Source organism: Syzygium oleosum, unplaced genomic scaffold (assembly GCF_021117445.2).
Source record: "Syzygium oleosum isolate NSW1041296 unplaced genomic scaffold, Sole_v2.1 Sole_v2.02, whole genome shotgun sequence".
NCBI classification, from domain to species: Eukaryota; Viridiplantae; Streptophyta; class Magnoliopsida; order Myrtales; family Myrtaceae; genus Syzygium; species Syzygium oleosum.
In genome coordinates, this window is record NW_026607486.1 from 7,712,480 (window position 1) to 7,731,161 (window position 18,682).

Here is an 18,682-nt window from a genome sequence, read left to right on the forward strand (position 1 = left end):
ATCATCTGAACCTGATCTTTACTTAACACCTACCGTTTCCCGTAAAAGTTGTCAAAAATCTTGAAACAACGTATTCAGCCCCCGCTCTAATTTGTATTGTTAGCCCCTAACAGAAATATAGCAATCACAAAGACACATAGCATGAGAACATGTGAGGTTTGACACCTAAATGTTGGGATTCTAAAAGCTTAAGGCTCTCACCTTGATTAGATAAGAAGAGTTTAACCCTCGCTACTAATGTCAGTTGGTACACTTCTTATTAATCAAGGTGAGCGGGATTGAGGAATGGATTACAACAAGTATTGCTCAAGCGGGTTTCATTCTCAATACCTCCTATTATTTCCTAATGCGATTGGGGGTTTTAGACCATGGGTTGTGTGTGCATTGTGTAGTGCTAAAGCGACTCAACATGCATTCACTGTAAATAAACACCGCTTTTGTGATATCTTGAAAATTCGACCCAATTTGGTGATTTATGAAATGGTGATTTTGTCGATGCTTTATTAGTTAATTCTTACCCTGGCCTGATCACTTAGGGAAAACTAACCAAAGGGGAAAGGCTACCAAGGATTTATTCCTAAAAGCCGCCTGTTAGTTTGAGATTTACTATAGCTGTGATTGACTTATTTCCGCCACGAATTATGATCCGATTTTTAGTGTCGAATGCTCAAGGATTTCACACTTGAACCATAGGACGTTGCCTCATAATTTTACGAGTTTGCCATCGAAAATTTCAATCTCGGAAAAGGATCAAAGAATAGAAAATCTGACGCAAGTAACGGAAGTGAGCCGAGCAAAGCCCATTAGGCCTCACGCCCAAGAGAGGCCGGCCAACAAGGCCCGATAAGGTTTAGTCGACCCACAATCGGTACACGGCCAAGGACAAGATGGTAATTTGAGAGACAAAATTTGAGAAAATTGCAAAAAAGAAATTTATTGGGAGATATTTTTGTGAGGTCATGATTGGACCCACTCTTTTCTCTCTCTCCTCTCTCCCTTCCCCTTCCTTCGGCTGACACTCCCAACCGACTTACCCACCAACTCCTCTCTCTCTCTCTCTTCTTCTTCTTTTTCGTTCTGCTTCTTCTCGGCTTCTTCTTGCTGCCACCACCGGACCAGCCTATTCTTGGCAGACCAGCCCATTCTTGCCGGACCAGCCATCGCCGTACACCACTCCACCCCGCCATCACACCACTGCCACCCCAGCTCCTCCGTGGCCGAGCAGCACCGCCCCAACTACCCCAAAACTTCTCGGCACCGGCTGTTTTCCAGCCGAGTGTCCATTTCGCCGTTCGCTGGTTGCACTCGTCGGTTGAGCCGCTCATCTGCCGCCATCCCAGCTGCCAAGACGCCACCACCAACCACCATTCCATTCCCGGTTCAGCCTCCAAGCCGCGCCGAATAGCCACCAGCAGCTGCTCCTCTGTCGCGTCCGTCCACCGCCGCTCACCGCTCGTCATACTCGCCCGCTGCTATAGCTGCTTGTCCACCACTGTCCAGCATGCCTAGCCACCACCACCAGTAACCATTTCCTGCCTGGAACAGCTCCCAAGCTACCACCGAATGGCCACCAGTAGCCGCTCCTTCGCCGCGCCCATTCGCCACCTGTTCGCTGCTTGCCGTGCCAAGCCGAGACCACCATGGATAGCTTGCGTCGTCGCCGTCATTCTCGTGTAGTTGTCGTCGTTAGATGAGTAAGTTAACCCCTAATCCCTTGTTTAGGGTGTTAAACTTGCTTAGGGTAGTTTAGATTAAGTTTAAGTTAAGTTAATGGTTGTTTAAGTGGGATTATAAGATAAGTTATCGGTGGGTTAGTGGATAACTTTTGGCGATAGGTTATTGTCGATTGATAAGTTATCGTTGGAGATCAGTGATAGGTTATTAGTGAATTTGGCAATAGGTTATCGGGAATTGATTGATTAGTTATCGGTAGTTAAGCGATATGTTATAACCATTTACGTGATAGGTTATTGATGGGAGTATGATAAGTTATCACGAATTTGGTGATAAGTTATAGATTATTTTATTTCTCTTATTAAATAAATAAAATTTCGGAATTGAATAATAATATTTTATTATAATTTTCTTAATATTAAAATATTATTTTCGAACAATTTTAATACCGAATTGTGATTGTTGTACATTTAGATTGTGATGCCGATGTTGGAATTTGCCATATAAATTAGTTTTTGTAGTTAAATGATTGAACTATTATTTTCAAGAAAAGATTTTGAATCTTTGAAAATAACTTATTTTATAGTTAGGTTCAAGAAATGTTTTCAATGCCTTAAAAAGGAAAAGCATGTTTTGGAAATGATGTTTTTACGCAATCGAGCGACTGTTTGCATATGTGACTGTGAAGAATTGTTATATGGCATTGATTCGAGCACGGTTCATGTTTGCATTAGCTAATTGAAAATATAAGAATTGGCCTGGATGCTTGTGTGTTCATGTGGTTACATGTCGGAGCCGTCTTGCTATAGATCGCTTGACAATGCCCAATTTATTAAGGTCTGCTACAGATCGCGCTCGATTTATCGGATGCTTGGAGATTATCTGGATTGCCGATACTCCGGATGCCGAATCGCGGCCCGATGGCGGATTCGATGCTCTTTATAGGATACCATCTTACTGTAGATCGTTTGATGTTGCCGTATTGGAATGCTGTCATCCTGTAGATCGTTTGATGTTGCCGTGCCCGACGGGGCGGGACGATGCTCGGTTATGCCGGAAGGCCGCTATCTCGCTGCATATCGCTTGATGTGTAGTGTCCCAGAGAGGTCGTAATAATTGGAACACGTAAGTTGCATAGTGCTTGATTATGAGGTGAAAACTGCTGGGCATGGTATGGGATGTGCCTAAGCGGGTTTTATCATATAATCGAGGCACATGCGAGTGTGGATGCATGATGCATGTGAAATCTCTTTATGTGTTTCAAGTACGTGTTGTGCGGAATACATTATTGTGGTATTTGTTGACTGATGTCATGCATGACTCCTGTGCTAAGGCGAGGTAAGGATGCTTGTGATTGTTAATTGGCATGTGATTAATCCGTATTCGACGTGTGGTTGCCTGACTAGGAACCCCGAGCGAGGTGGCCTTCTAAGCGGGGCTTAGGCCGTTAACTTATTGAGATTTTTATTTCATTGTTATTTTATTAACCATTTCAGACCCTCAAGCATGAATCGTCTGCCCGTACGTTTTGGCGCTCTGATGGACGTAGATTCGGAGTATATAGAGTATCCGATAGGTCTGAATAGAGTTTACTGGAAACTAGTGTCCACCGTTTGGGTAGATGTAGGTCTAGGTGCTTGGTAGGCTCATGAGTATGCAGTGTGGTATATTCGGGAGGGTGATGAAATTTTTTGCCCGATCGGTGGCTTCAATGGACCCCTAGGAGGCGGTACCGAGGAGGTTTTGTGGGATCCAATGGAGCTCGATACCCCGGATAGGGAGGTGATCGATCCGGACACCGGTTCGTTTGATTCGAGTTCGGAGGATTCGAGCCCCGAGCCAAATTACTTAGTATTTGATCCGGAGTCGCCACTGGGACTACATGGAGGTTGGTGATGGGTTAGGACAACCCATCTTTTTGGATTGACTGGTTAGCAAGTGGATTAACCCCAGCCTAGTATCTTTTTGTAGGCTTTTGTGGAAATGCCCGAAGTGGGCTTGTAAAAATGTTCCCGGGGGTTAATCAAGTAAATAACTAATGTGATGTTTCTTTGTGACTGTTGTTAATGGTTTTCCTATCTATCCCTGTTTATTGTAGTTGTTTGGGTGATTGTTGTTGACGCTTCCGCATGTGTAATTAAAAGATAAAATGAAGGGTCGGCGACGAGTCCTTGGACGTCGCATCATAACGACCATAGCGGGATGTTATGCGTCCGTAGGGTTCGGGGCGTGACAGCTTCAATATAATCTCAATCCATGCATTCATACATCCAAACGCCACCTACAAAATAATGGGTCCACAATCACGCCACCCCTTAAATTCCCAACCTACAAAACCATTTAACACGTCGTTAGTGAACTTACCTTATTTTCCATGCGACTTTGACATGTAGATGTGCTACAAAATGTAGACCAAGTTAGATAACAACGAACAAGTTTTTACGATTTAAGTCCACTAAGTTCCTAACTAAGTCCCTAGTAGAGTCGCTAGTCTGTCGCAGCCCACCCTGTGACATTCTGAAATCTGACCCACTTGGGATTTATGAAATGGATGATTTTGTGGACGTGCTTGTAGTTAGATCTCGCCCGAAACTGATCAATCCCGGGATACTAACCGTTAGGGAAAGGCTAATTAGGGATTTTAATTCGCGTGACCAAAGAAACTCGATCGTGAACCGACTTTTGACCATAAAAAAATTATCGAGGTGACGTTCTGAGCCAATGTAGGCCAATCCAAGGATAGTTAAGGATCAATTCATAGCTGTCATACGAGTGGATCGCGGGTGATTCCGCTTGACCACAAGATGGGTTGACGAATGACCCAAACTTATACCAAACGATCGTGCCCGTCGGAACTAGTGATCGATCCTCGCGATTAAGTGACAACCGAGGTCATCACGATCCGGGTGAACTTGAACGTGGCTTGATTCAGTATCGGCCACGTGTCGAATGTGCGAATTTCCCGAAAGCCACTCGTTAGTTCGAGATACGCTCAAGTTACGTTAATTGAATTTAGTCATTACTTAGAGACCAAGTTTGGGCATTGAAAATTATGAAGGTCACGACAGGACAATTGGACGACGTTGTTATTGGCCTAGTCAGCCCAGATTTGTTCAAATTCTTCAGAAAATTCGAATTTTGGCGAGAAATGGAAAATGACCGTTTTACCCCTGGGACTTTGTTAAGGCCAAGTATAATGGGAGAGGGGCATTTTGGTCATTTCACACCAACTTTAGAAATATAAATTCTTGGACAATTTTGCCCTTGGAAATTTTGTGAAATTCCAATTTTGCCCCTGGATATTTTTGGCAAGGATTAATCTGGACCGTTGATCTTAGGATAAGATCAAATCGTGGCCGTTGATTTGGAATGTAGAGAGAGGGGTAGGATGGTCATTTAGCATGGGTATTAGACACAAATTATTGCCTCTTTAGTATATTTCTTTCATTTTCTCTCTCTCCTCCTCATTCTTTCTCTCACTCTCGGCAATTTCTCTCTCTCCTTCTCAGACTCTAGAGGATATGCTTAGGGCATGTGTGTTGGATTTTCAGGGCAAGTGGGAAGAGCAATTGCCCTTAGCAGAATTCGCGTATAATAATAGTTTTCAGCAGAGCATCGAAATGGCGCCATTTGAAGCGTTGTATGGCAGGGCTTGTAGGACGCCCGTGTGTTGGGACGAAGTGGGAGAAAGGAGTATAACCGGGCCAGAATTAGTTCAACAGTCAGTTGAGGCGGTTAAGATAATTCGTGAAAGGCTGAAAACAGCCCAAAGCCGTCAAAAGAGTTATGCAGACAATAGGCAAAGACCTTTGAAATTTCAAGTAGGGGCTCACGTATTCCTTAAGATATCGCCCATGAGAGGATTATCGCACTTTGATAAGAAAGGGAAGTTGAGTCCGAGGTATGTGGGACCCTTTGAGGTTTTAGAAAGGATTGGAGACTTAGCTTATCGCCTTGCGTTACCGCTAAATCTATCGCAAGTGCATAATGTGTTTCACGTGTCGATGTTGAGAAAATATGAACCGGACCCAACTCATGTGTTGAATTACGAAGAGATAGAAGTTGACGATAGGGTGTCGTATGTCGAAAGGCCAATAAGGATCAAAGATCGGAAGGAACGAGTTCTAAGGAACAAGACGATCCCGATGGTCAAAGTTGTTTGGGAACATCACGGGACGGAAGGCGCGACTTGGGAAAGCGAGGAGCTAATGCAATGTCAATACCCCCACTTGTTTGGGTACTAGGTTGAATTGTAAATTTTGAGGACGAAATTTTTCTAAGGGTGGAAGAGTTGTGACATTCTGAAATCTGACCCACTTCGGATTTATGAAATGGATGATTTTGTGGACGTGCTTGTAGTTAGATCTTGTCCGAAACTAATCAATCCCGGGATACTAACCATTAGGGAAAGGCTAATTAGGGATTTTAATTCACGCGACCAAAGAAACTCGATCGTTAACCGACTTTTGACCATAAAAAAATTGTCGAGGTGACGTTCTGAGCCAATGTAGGCCGATCCAAGGATAGTTAAGGATCAATTCACAGCTATCATATGAGTGGATTGCGGGTGATTCCGCTTGACCACGAGATGGGTTGACGAATGACCCAAACCTATACCAAACGATCGTGCCTGTCGGAACTAGTGATCGATCCTCGCGATTAAGTGACAACCGAGGTTATCATGATCTGGGTGAACTTGAACGTGGCTTGATTCAGTATCGGCCACGTGTCGAATGTGCGAATTTCCCGAAAGCCACCCGTTAGTTCGAGATACGCTCAAGTTACGTTAATTGAATTTAGTCATTCCTTAGAGACCAAGTTTGGGCATTGAAAATTATGAAGGTCACGACAAGACAATTGGACGACGTTGTTATTGGCTTAGTCAGCCCAGATTTGTTCAGATTCTTCAGAAAATTCGAATTTTGGCGAGAAATGGAAAATGACCGTTTTACCCCTGGGACTTTGTTAAGGCCAAGTATAATGGGAGAGGGGCATTTTGGTCATTTCACACCAACTTTAGAAATATAAATTCTTGGATAATTTTGCCCTTGGAAATTTTGTGAAATTCCAATTTTGCCCCTGGATATTTTTGGCAAGTATTAATTTGGACCGTTGATTTTAGGATAAGATCAAATTGTGGCCGTTGATTTGGAATGTAGAGAGAGGGGTAGGATGGTCATTTAGCATGGGAATTAGACACAAATTATTGCCTCTTTAGTATATTTCTTTCATTTTCTCTCTCTTCTCCTCATTCTCTCTCTCACTCTCGGCAATTTCTCTCTCTCCCTCACCCCTCCCTCTCGGGCAAGCCTTCCCACCCCACCGTGAAGTGGCCAGCCAGCCACACCTTTCGCCGCCGTTCAACCGCAGAGCCGGATAGCCGCCGCTTGGTCGTTCCCGACGCCGCGGTCTCGCCATCACCACCGCCGTCTCTCTCTTTCCCCTGTTTTTCCCCCTCACCGAAACACCATCACCAGCCCATCTCAGCCAAGAAAACCAGTAGTCCATCGCCGCCAATCGCCGCCGCTCGTGGACGCCGGTATCCCTTTTCGTGAGACACCGCTGCCGCTGCTGTTTGCCCTCTGTCCAGCCACCATTGAGGCCTCAATTTCGCATAGGAATCACAAGTAAGTGATATTCTAACCCTCGCTTAGGATAACGGGTATTTTTGAGTTAGTTCGGGGCCGTTTTTGCGAGTTTTAGGGGTTAATCGTGGGACATTGGTTGGACTGATTTGGCTGAGTGCTTTGGGTGAAATTGTGATGATTTTTGAGGTGGATTGGAGGTTAGAAATGAATGGTTAGGTAATCGAAATGATTCCGAGTGATTATTGTGGTTTATTGCGCGAAAAACGGGCCTAAATGCGCCGTTATGGTGATTTTCTGTGGTGGCCGAGTTACTGTTCATGCTATGGCCAAATTAGTGCATTTCGGCGATTAAAATATAGTGCGTGTTGGTTTAGGGGTTGTCGGTAGAAGTACGACATCCGGGAATGGTGAAATTTGGCCTAAAATGCAAAAGTTCAGGTTAATTGGGCACGTGCGAATTGAATTGGATTGGCTGGTTTTTGGTGATTGTTATGGCTTGAAATAGACATGAATGTGTTGAATTTCTGTGCGTATTAGTGGCTGTGATTGTGGGTCCAATGGCGACCTTGTGTGCTCAATGAATTGTGGAGTAATTGATTGAATTGTGGCCGTTATATGCGTGCATAAGCTGACTCGAATTGGCTGGGAATTGGCCATGTTTCTGTGTTAATTGAGCATGTGAAATGTGTGAAATATCGTGCGTGTGGTCACGAGAATCCCTGAGGCGTGTATGTTAACGCGGGGAATTGTGCCGTCCTGAGGCGGTACTTTTACGCGGGACGATGCTCGGTATTACCGGAAGGCTGCCAACCTGAGGCGTGTACTTTAATGAGGGTTGTGCCATAGGTGGTGGATGTTGAGCCTGAGGCGGTACTGTTACGCGGGCAAGAGACATAGCCTGAGGCGTTACTATTACGCGGGCTAAGAAGTGTTGTGAATATGAGATGGTCGCAGTGGACCTGAGGCGTGTACTGTAACGCGGGTCACTGGCGAGTCGAGGGAAAATAGTGTGATGAGGCATGAACGAGTGTGTGGAATGTGAAATTGGAAATGCCATGTGTTCGACTTGTGTTTCGGGCATGAAATTAATTTGGAACGTGCATGTGATTGGAAATTGTATATTTGAGACTAACCTGCAGATTGCGCATCAAAAGCCCAGGTAAGTGCAAATTGTGTGCCTGTTATGTGGTCGTTGAATGTGATTGTGTTTGGACTTGTCTAGAGGTACGTGTTAGCCTTGGTGGGGTTTAGGGTGTCTACTTGCTGAGACGTGTTCTCATGGTTGTTTCAACCAAACAATTTCAGAATCCCGGCCTGGACCATGAATCTTCCACCGCCACCGCCTGAACGTTTTGGGGTACCGATGCACACCGACCATAACGTTGTAGAGTATCCGATAGACGAGAATATGGCCTGGATCAAACATACTACAGTAGTCTGGGTAGACATAGGGCAACCCCTTTGGCAGGCCCACACCTATACCGCCTAGTATTTTCAGGATGGGCTGGACGAGTTTGGCCCTGTCTGTGGCTTTGATGTTCCCTTTGACGGAGTAGGGGACTGGGATCCGTCTGCCATACCCCCTCCCGATGGTGAGATGACTAGCTTGGATACTAGTCTCGCCCAGTCAGGACATCAGCACGTACCCGCAGCGCTCGAACCTTCAGTAGCTGAGCCTGATCCGGAGCCAGAGGAATCACAGGCAGGGTATGATCCGATGGATGTGGATCTAGAGGCAGTGCCAGAGGAGGAACCTGAAGAAGAAGAAGAACCAAAAGAAGAAGACCCCGAAGAAGAGCCTGAAGAGGCACAGGAAGAAGACCCAGAGGTAGAACCAGAGGAAGAGCCAGAAGAGGAGTTTGATGAGGAGGAGCGGATTGAGGTTCCGGTAGAGTCGGGTGATGAGGACAACCTGATTGAGATCGAGGCGGATTCGGAGTCTTTCGAGGAGCCGGATGATCAGGGGGTTTCAGATTTGGATTCCGGGGAGACTGAGTCAGAGTGGACGCATCTAGTGGGCATAGGGGATAGTCGAGGGGTAGAGTGAAGGTTTTGAAGTGTCCCATTTTTGGAACTAGGGTATACCTAGGCTATTGATCCTTTTTGATATCGGTGGTGTATAGTTTAGAAGTTCGGTGTGCATGTATATTGTGTGGATTGTAAATGGTGGATATTGTATAAGTTTGAATCGGTAATGGATGTGTATATTCTTCCTTGTACCCCTGGTTAATATTGTCTGGGTGTTTGTGGCTTTCGCTGGTGCTTTATATCTCTGATGAGTTGATTCTGGTCGGCGGCGTTTCCTGGGACGTCGCACTAATTCGACCAAAGAAGGATGCCACGAGCTCGATGGGGTTCGGGGCGTGACATCCCGGTTTGATTTGGTATCGGAGCAAGGACAGCTCGATCTAAGTTGGTCGAAGTCTGGAGTGATAAGGAGTGAAGATCCTGGGGTAGTCATCTAGGGAGACCTTAGCGAGTTATAGGGTGGAATGAGCTACGCGTGCCTCCAGACTGTTTGTTGTGATTGCTGAATGAATTGAGTGTTATAACGATTGGAATGCAGGTGCGTCTGAACCTGAGGTAAGTGCACAGACCTTATTGATTGTGGCCTTGTGCTGTTGTGATTACTTACCTGCTGAGTGAATTATTGTATTAATTCACTGCCTAGGACTAGACTGGTATAGTTGGCCTAGGTCTCTAATTCCTAAGTGGAATTATAGCAGGTAGGTGAGTGATAGAAACCGTGAGGATGAGTTTGAGAAGTAGAGGAACCGGGGGTCCATCCAGTTCATGAGCCCAACCTGTAGGAGATCCGAGAATGGATGCGATCATGAGGACCCTGGAGGAGATTGGTAACTTGATAGGACGGCAGACTCAGGAACGACCTGCCACGATTGCCCAAGCTGCTGAGGCCGCTGCCGCCAATAATAATGGGAATCAAGGGCAAGGGCAAGTGAATGTGGATAGGCAGATGCATCAATTAGTTGAGCAGTTTTTGAAATTAAAGCCCCCTAAGTTTGATGGTAAGGGCGACCTTAAGGTTGCATCACTGTGGGTAGACGAATTAGAAAAGGCTTTTGAGGTACTAGGGTGTACAGATGAGGAAAAAGTGATGTTAGCAGTGTATCAATTGCAAGGAAATGCAAGTGATTGGTGGAAAGCCAACAGAGGAAGGGTGTTCCAGCTGGTGCCGCCCAGACTTGGGCAATGTTTGTGGAAGTTTTTAATAGTAAATACTTTTCTGAGAGTGTCCGGGAACAGAAGTTAGCTGAGTTTATGAGGCTTCGCCAGGGACAAAGGACAGTGGATCAGTATGAGGCTGAATTCGCTCGATTATCTAAGTTTGCCCCAAGGATGATAGAGGACCCGTTGGATAGGGCTCGGAGGTTATGATCGGGCCCAAGTGATTGAGCGTGACTTGGCAGATAGGGCTACCGCTTCTGGGTCAAGATTTGCCTCGAGTAGGGACAATCGCCACTTTGGGAAGAGGCCAATGGCGAGTAATCGACGTTTTGTCCCTCCTGCTAGGGGGAATGTTGGGAAACCGAACCGTTTTCAGAATGGTCTATGTCGGTTGTGTGGGGAAAGACATGAAAATGGACCTTGCCCAAACAGGGGCGGAGCATGTTTTGGATATGGCAGGTTTGGTCATCAGATAAGGTTTTGCCCCAATATCAGGCAGAATAGGTCGCCTGCGTTGCCGCCACCCCGGAACGGGAGCCAAATTAGAGCTGCCTCGTTAGCTAATCAGAATAGGCCACCGGCCCAAGGACGAGCTTACGCCATGGCCAGAAGAGAGATTGAGAATGTGCCAGGGGTAGTCACAGGTACGGTTTCTCTATGCAATCATGCTGCGTATGCTTTGTTTGACCCTGGGGCGTCCCATTCATTCATATCAGAGCAGTTTGTTAAATTGACTGGCATAGAACCACAGTTGCTTGATGTTGTGTTGTGTGTCACCACTCTATTGAATGATAAGGTGCTAGTCTTATTAGGGTGCCCGGATTGTAAGATTGTAATTGGTGATAGGGAAGAAATAATTGATCTAGCGGTTTTAGCGATGTATGATTTTGATGTGATAGTGGGCATGGATTGGTTAGTTAAGCAGAGGGCTGTCATGGATTGTAGTAGCAAGGTGATCCAATTCAATCTGATTGGACATCCGAAATTTGAATTTGTGGGTGAACCATAAAAGAAGGATGCGAAGGGGGTTGCCCTATGTCTACATCTAGGCTTAGGTTCGAAGTCCATGCAGGAGTACATGCAGGAGTACATCTACACCTGCTTTCCAGACAGAAAGAAAGCCACCAAGAAGTCCATGCAGGAGTACATGTAGGCTTAGGTTCGAAGTCATCAACATCAGGGGCAAATTTGGCATACATAAGCTGAGTGATTTCGGCACAGCATGCGAAGGGGGCATCATTCTTGAAAGGATATTTTTGTTTCACCATGCTTGGGAATTCAAGAGAATAAGAAATTGGCATGGGAATGGCTTGAACTAAACCAAACTGCCTGGCGCAGTGTTAAGGAGAATAAACCTCAAAGCCATGGTAAAATTTGCCTTTCTGGGATAGCCTTAAAGGAAGGTCTACAGGAGTAAGAATGCGTAGCCAAAAGTCAGTTGAATTGAGGCGAGCTATCGAATCAAATAAGTAATTGAATTCATTTGCATCATAAGCAAAAAATTCAATTTCATTAGAGTGAACTGTCAGGAGTTTATGAAGGTAAAAAGCAAAAGGAGAAAGATTCTCCGAGATACTTAATGAGGAATAACTGAGTAAACGACACCCAAAGGGAGGAGGTATTGATGGCTAGAATTCTAGAGAGAAATGATGACGAAAGGTGCGAGGAGTGTAAGTGGAAAGAAAAGGAAAATAATGCACCATCCAACATTGAAGAATCCAGAATGGCCCAAATAAGGTACCTTCATCTTTAAATGTCATTGATGAAGATGCATGAGTTATTCCTCGATACAAAGTGGCTAACATTAATGGTGCCAAAGCAAGTGTTTTACCGGCAGCAAGATTGGTTGCGAGTGGTAAGAAATCTTTGGAAATTTTCAGTGTGGGGGCAAGGAAAACATATTTAGACAGCCAAAAGAGAAGGAAACAGGTACGCTCATCAGGAGTTATTGGCTCAGTACTAAGAAAATATGTTTCCAAAACTCTACCATAAGCAAGATGTTCATCAGGAATAGAGGGTACTGGTATCGAAGCCATGTCACTTATGGGGGTCCCAATCGGAGGAAAATTAGTAATGACATATATGTCCAATAGAGTAACAGACATAGGGCCCCAGGGAAAAAAGAAACAATTGGTCGAAGGGGACCAGAAACTAATGGCAGCACCCAGAAGCCCTAGATCTAAATCATACGACAGCATGCAGACTTCTAGAGCGGTATCAATACCAGCTCTTATCCAGGCAAGGCGAGTAGGTATATCTCCCTTTAGTTTTACATACCAGCGGTGAAAACCCATCTCAAGAGAAGGAAACCCCCGAAATCGTGAGTTTTCTGGAAACCAGATGTCTGCAACCGACGACTTCTAAACATGAAGCAGTTCTCCTGTCCTCTTTGGAAAACAGGGACGAAGAGAAGCGGGAATCTGTTGATGATCGTGAAAGTAAGGACCTAGAATGAGTTGGTTGGAGGACTCATCGACCAAGTGTAATAGTCAAAAGTCACAGTTCGAGGATTCTTGATCATGACATAGTTGATCAAATTTCTCAATGTATGATTTGGGAGAGTATTTGCGGGCCATGAGTGTAGATTGAGTGAAAAATCTGAATGGAAACGAAGGAATGAAAGACTAAAAGGAAAACCTAGAATCGAAGAAGAAGATGGAAGGTCAAAAGTTGCAATTTTTTTGCCAGGATACGACGTTTCAAGTGATTCGCTATCATGAAGATCTGCTAGGTCATAAATGATCGAGATGACGTGTTAGAAAAAGCGTTTCAGGAAGGATGAGCAAATACAAGTTACAAGGCATAGGGTAAGATTATTCAGGTCAAAAATTTATTTTAAAAGAATTAAACAAAAGAATTAATTCTTTTAAAAGGGGGCATATGTTGACACCTGAAATTAATTAGAGATTTCGTCGTAAGGACATTAATAAAACGACAAGAGATGACATCACCTGTACTAAAATGACAGCTGGTAGGTACGGACAGTCAAGTCAGAAAAGCTCAACGAAAATTTGAAATTCAGAGAGAGGAGGATAAAAAATGTTGAAGGTATTCTCATCGAAGTATCGACAAGGAGAAGAATGAATATCAAGCTATGAAAGATTCGATGAAGGCCTTTGCCCCGGAAAAGACAAATGTCCAAGTGCTAAAAGTGCTTCTCATCGATGAAATCGATGAAAAGGATAATGGATGTCAAGTCAGAAAAGCTCGACGAAGGTCCTTATTTCTGGTGGACAGTTGTCAAACGAAGGAAAGGCTCGATGACGGTTATCATCCCGAGAGACAGGTGTCAAACGGAGGAAAGGCTCGATGACGGTTATCATCCCGAGAGACAGGTGTCAAACGTAGGAAATGATCGATGACGGTTATCATCCCGAGACACAAGTGTCAAACGTAGAAAAGGCTCGATGACGGTTATCGTCCCGGGAGACATATGTTAGATAGAGAAAGGGCCCGATGACGGTTATCATCTCGAGAGACAGGTGTCAAACGGAGGAAAGGATCGATGAAGGTTATCATTCTGAAAGACAGGTGTTAAACAGAGAAAAGTTTGATGACGATTGTCGCCTTAGAGAACCAATGGGCTCGATGATGGTTGTCGTTTCAGAGACTAAATGGGCTTAAAAGCGATTGTCACTTCATACAGAAGATAAGATCGATAACAGTTGATAAACATGTGTCATTACATGAACGGTAAAGATGAAATCAATGGTAGAGACTAGATACAACACTAAGAACGGTTACCAAGTATGTGCTATAAATAGCGTCTAATTATCAACAGAAAAAACCTCTCTCGACACACATGAACAAAACAAATATTATCTTTTATCTTTACTTCCAAGTTTCGCACTTTCAGTTTCCATAGCTATAGTCTTTACTATCCAGTTTCGCACTTTCAGTTTCCTTAGCTGTAATTGCTCAGATCTTTGTAAACTTTGGATGCCACCAGCAATTGGATGGATTCGTCTAGATTTTCTGTAAAAATCAAGTTCCTTATTCACGCCTGGATTGCTCCTGTCCGGAATTAGATCTATAACTCAGTCTCCTTTCATTAAGAACCGAAGAACGACTTTCGGTGAATTATATTTCGTCGTGAGGACATTTCCGACGAAACAGCTTGGTAGAGTCGAAATTGCCAATATGCTTGAAAGGACCAGAAAGATCAGCATCAATATCGGGTGAGAGCAGCTGCCTTATACAAATGAGGTGGAAGACTGTGATGATCTTTAAGGACTATGTGATATCCATGGTGTGATCCATTGGGAGAGGGTCGCAAGATGTCCTTGCATGCTTTTCTGTAAATAGCACCAATGGACCTAAAGATCAGTTGATTGATGATATTTGTATTAATGCTGAGACATCATGTCATTGGTGATGTTTGAATAACTTCGGGATTATAGCCGTTAAAGGGTGAAAATATGTAACGAGAAGATCAGGAAGTCTATCGGGGAATAAGAGTAGGCGTCTGTCAGAAATGTCAAAGCAGTCACTATCAGGACAGTAGTTGCAGAACCTCATTCTTGATAGACTGTAAATGTTCAGGATAAAGGGATGTATGGGCAGCACCATCTCTAGACAACAACACCAACGGATCTTTAACGGTTAGTTGATCTTCTCAAGTACCTCCAATAGGAATATTGAAGATGTTTATTTAAGGGAAGACCCTCTAGGCCAAAATGTTAGAGAGCACAATGTAGAATCCGAATATTTGCTTTGAGCTGCTTTCTTTGTTGATATTATTTCGTTCTCCTAAAAGATCTTCACTGTGATAATCTTGCTGTACAGTAATCGTGTAAAAGATCAACTGTACAAGAGTAAGTGCAGTAGTTGAGTCTTGATAGTGTGATCTATCATTTGTAAAGGATCAGCACTTGTCAATTGTAACTTGTTGAACAGATTACTAGTGCAATCCAGCCCATATTGCGACTGTTAGTCTGGAGATCGGATGTAGGCTTGGGGATAAAGCCGAATCACTATATCTATTTTTAAATCATCTATATCTTCAGTATTAGCATTACTTGATCTTTAGCATCACGATTTGTCAAACAGCAGCACGCACCTGATTTCTACAAACTGTTTCTGCCAATGTTTGAAGTTGAACTTGTTATATTCCACAAATATTTTTCATAGTTCTCAAACAACTTATTCACCCCCCTTCTAGGTTGTATCGTTAGCCCCAACATATTTTGTTTCCAAATTTAAACAGATATAATAAATTTTGTGGATTGTGTGGATGTTATGTAATGGGTGTTTATCTATGTTTAATTGTTTTCACTAAAGAAAAATACAAAAAAAATTAGATGTTGATTCTTGTAGATAGGATTGCATGTTTAGGATACATCTAAATCGTTTCCTTAGATAGAATAGGATAGTTTGGATTCACTTTTGAATATCTTCTACAAAGATATGGATAGCTTCCAAATTATATTAGGATTTAGCATAATTTATTTCCTAGTTTAACTTATATATTATCCTAATCTTGATAGTTTATTTAAGGTAATTTTAAATTTCGAATTTTAATAAGAAAATACCAAAAACAATACCCTAGAATAGGTTAATTTTCTTTAGTTAGTTTAAAATTGCATGTTTAGATAATAGGCATTTTAATTACGAATTTTAATAAAAAACACAAAAATATATCATATGCATGTCATATAATCTTAAGTTCATAAATTGCACGTCATTTAGAAATTGCATGTTAGGGCATTTAATTAGGAATTGCATGTCATATTTTGTATGTCATTACATATAGGTTAATTTTCATATAATCAAGAGAAAACCAAAAAATACATTGAGTGGAATTGCTTATTAATTAGAAATCATATTAAGGTTAATATTGTGATTTTCTAACTAACATTGCATATGCTTATGTTGCTTTGATGTAAGTACATTTTCCGTATCTTGCAATTTATTTAATGCTTTTATTATTGGGTCTTAATTTGGTGGTTTGCACACCCGCATGATCACTTCCCAAGTGAGGAAGTAATAAAATTAATGCAAGCTGCCTACTCAAATATTTTCATGAAAAGAAAAGGTCCTGAAAGGATGTTAGAGTAATCTAGCGTAATCAAGTCCCCATATCCATAATCTCTGTTTCGTAAGAATAAAGTATATCTCCCAATACTTTACTTAGGTTTCTAATCGATCCACCGTAAATAGATTAGTAATGACTCTTAATTGAAAATCATTTGCACGTTAAGAACTTGAACCATAAGTTGCGAATTGGTATGGGCTTGGGAGAGTCTGAGTTAAAGTGTAGGCTTAATAATCCATTAACCGAACCCCTAGGTGGTGTACCCTGATGTAAGGTCGCGACACCGAGCATGTATAAGTCTTTGTTAATGTCAACTTCAATTTCTAATGTGTTGTTTTCATTAGATTGCATGTGAGGATGATGAACTTAGTAAATCTAGCTAAGTTTAGTCGATTGATTGAAAATTGCATGTTGCTTTTTCTCCTTGCATAATCTCGGCCGAATCCTTTAGATAGGAAGTTCAAGCATGTTTCAAGTGTTGGTTGATCTTAGGTTGATCATGTGATGCTTTTACTTTGATTCAAGTTAATTTCGTGATGATTTCATGATGCTCAAGCATGTCTAGATGTATGGAATTAGGCTATTGGTGTTGATCATGGATGAATGAGATTGAAGGTTGCTGGAAAATTGTTGAATGTTCATGAACAAGGTTGAATGCGGCTTGAATGTGTTAAAAATAGGCTTGTAGATGCTTGAATTAGCTTATTTGCAAATTTGGTAATGCTTGTGGAAATCTGAAATTCGGAATAGTTTTGACCTCTGTGCTTTTGATGATTTTTATAAATTCTTTTTTATCAGAATGTCAAACATCTTCGTGAGATATCGCTAGAAATTAAGATCAAGAGCTTCGTAACGGTATAATTTTAAAAAAATCTAATATCATTTTATTGAAAAACGCGCATCCGTAAAGTAGCGAAAACTTGTCGCGCTTGCTCTGACAAACTGGTTTCAGTTTTCTCCGAAATTGTTTTGCAAATATTAAATAGTTGGAGTCCTTTCCCGAAAAAATTCAAATCAGAAAAGTTTTTTTAAGGTCATAGTTGCTAGACCGGAAAGTTTGAGGTCATTTCAGCAAAGTTTAAAGGTCCTTAAGTGCATTAGATCGGAGAAGGTCAATTTAGCCTACAAAACAGTTTGTAGTTTGAGTCCTTAGGGAAAACCGAAAATTTTCTCTAAAGCTTAAAAGTCGTTAGGGACAGTTAAATATAACTTTATGTAAGATTTCATGCGGTCTTGACCACGTTTTTTTATTTTTTCGGTATTTTTCAAAATTCGGGTCAAAACCGGGTCAATTTCTGAGTGCCTGGTTAATCTGGTCAATTTCGGGTTAATAGGGTCCGAATCGAGAAAAGTGTCCATAATGAAAATTAAAGTGCACATCTCAACCTTTGAAATGATGCCTAAATCATTCAATGGCTAGGTCACTAAGTTACTCAATTAACTCAAAACATGATTGTTCAAAATCTGTTCATAATTGTATAAGTGATCCAATTTGGCTCACTCGTTGATTGATGATTGTTCAAGGCCATTTGGCCTAGTCGCATGCTTTTTTGAGCTTTGCATGCAATTTCTAGATGTGATTAGGCTCGCGACGCATGTAGATCGGCGGATAGATTAGTGGGATGATTAGAAATAATTAGTGATTAGTGAGTTATCTTACTGCTATGTGCACGCAAGTTAGGGGTAAATCATTGCTAATCTTAATCAATAAACCCTTAGTTGATTAGGAGGTAGCTTGGGATGATCAACTGTATGATTAATTTTGAAGTCGATTCTAAAGCAAGTTCTTGCTAATTTGATTTTTTTTTTGGCCGAAATTGCTAATTTGATGTTATCGTTGCTAATTGTTTGCTTTGCTTGAGTATATGTTGTGAATGAAATGTGTGAATGAATGAATGGATGACAAAACCAACATGCGCGGAGGTGTTAACCAATGATGGCGCTCAAGGAGGCGGCGGCTGAAGTGAGTCGACGGTGGCAATAAATCGATGTCCATGTTGGTCTTTGATGTTTTGTAATAGTTTCGACTAGTGCAGTCTTAATTAGGCTAGGTTAGACATTTATAAGATAATTAGCATAGGTTGTATAGCTAATAAAATCCGATTAGACTTAGCATCACATTTTAATAGATGGTTAAAGTAGCTTAGCCTAAGTTTGACCATATTCAAATGATTTGAATTGGGCTCACCTTAGCTTCAAA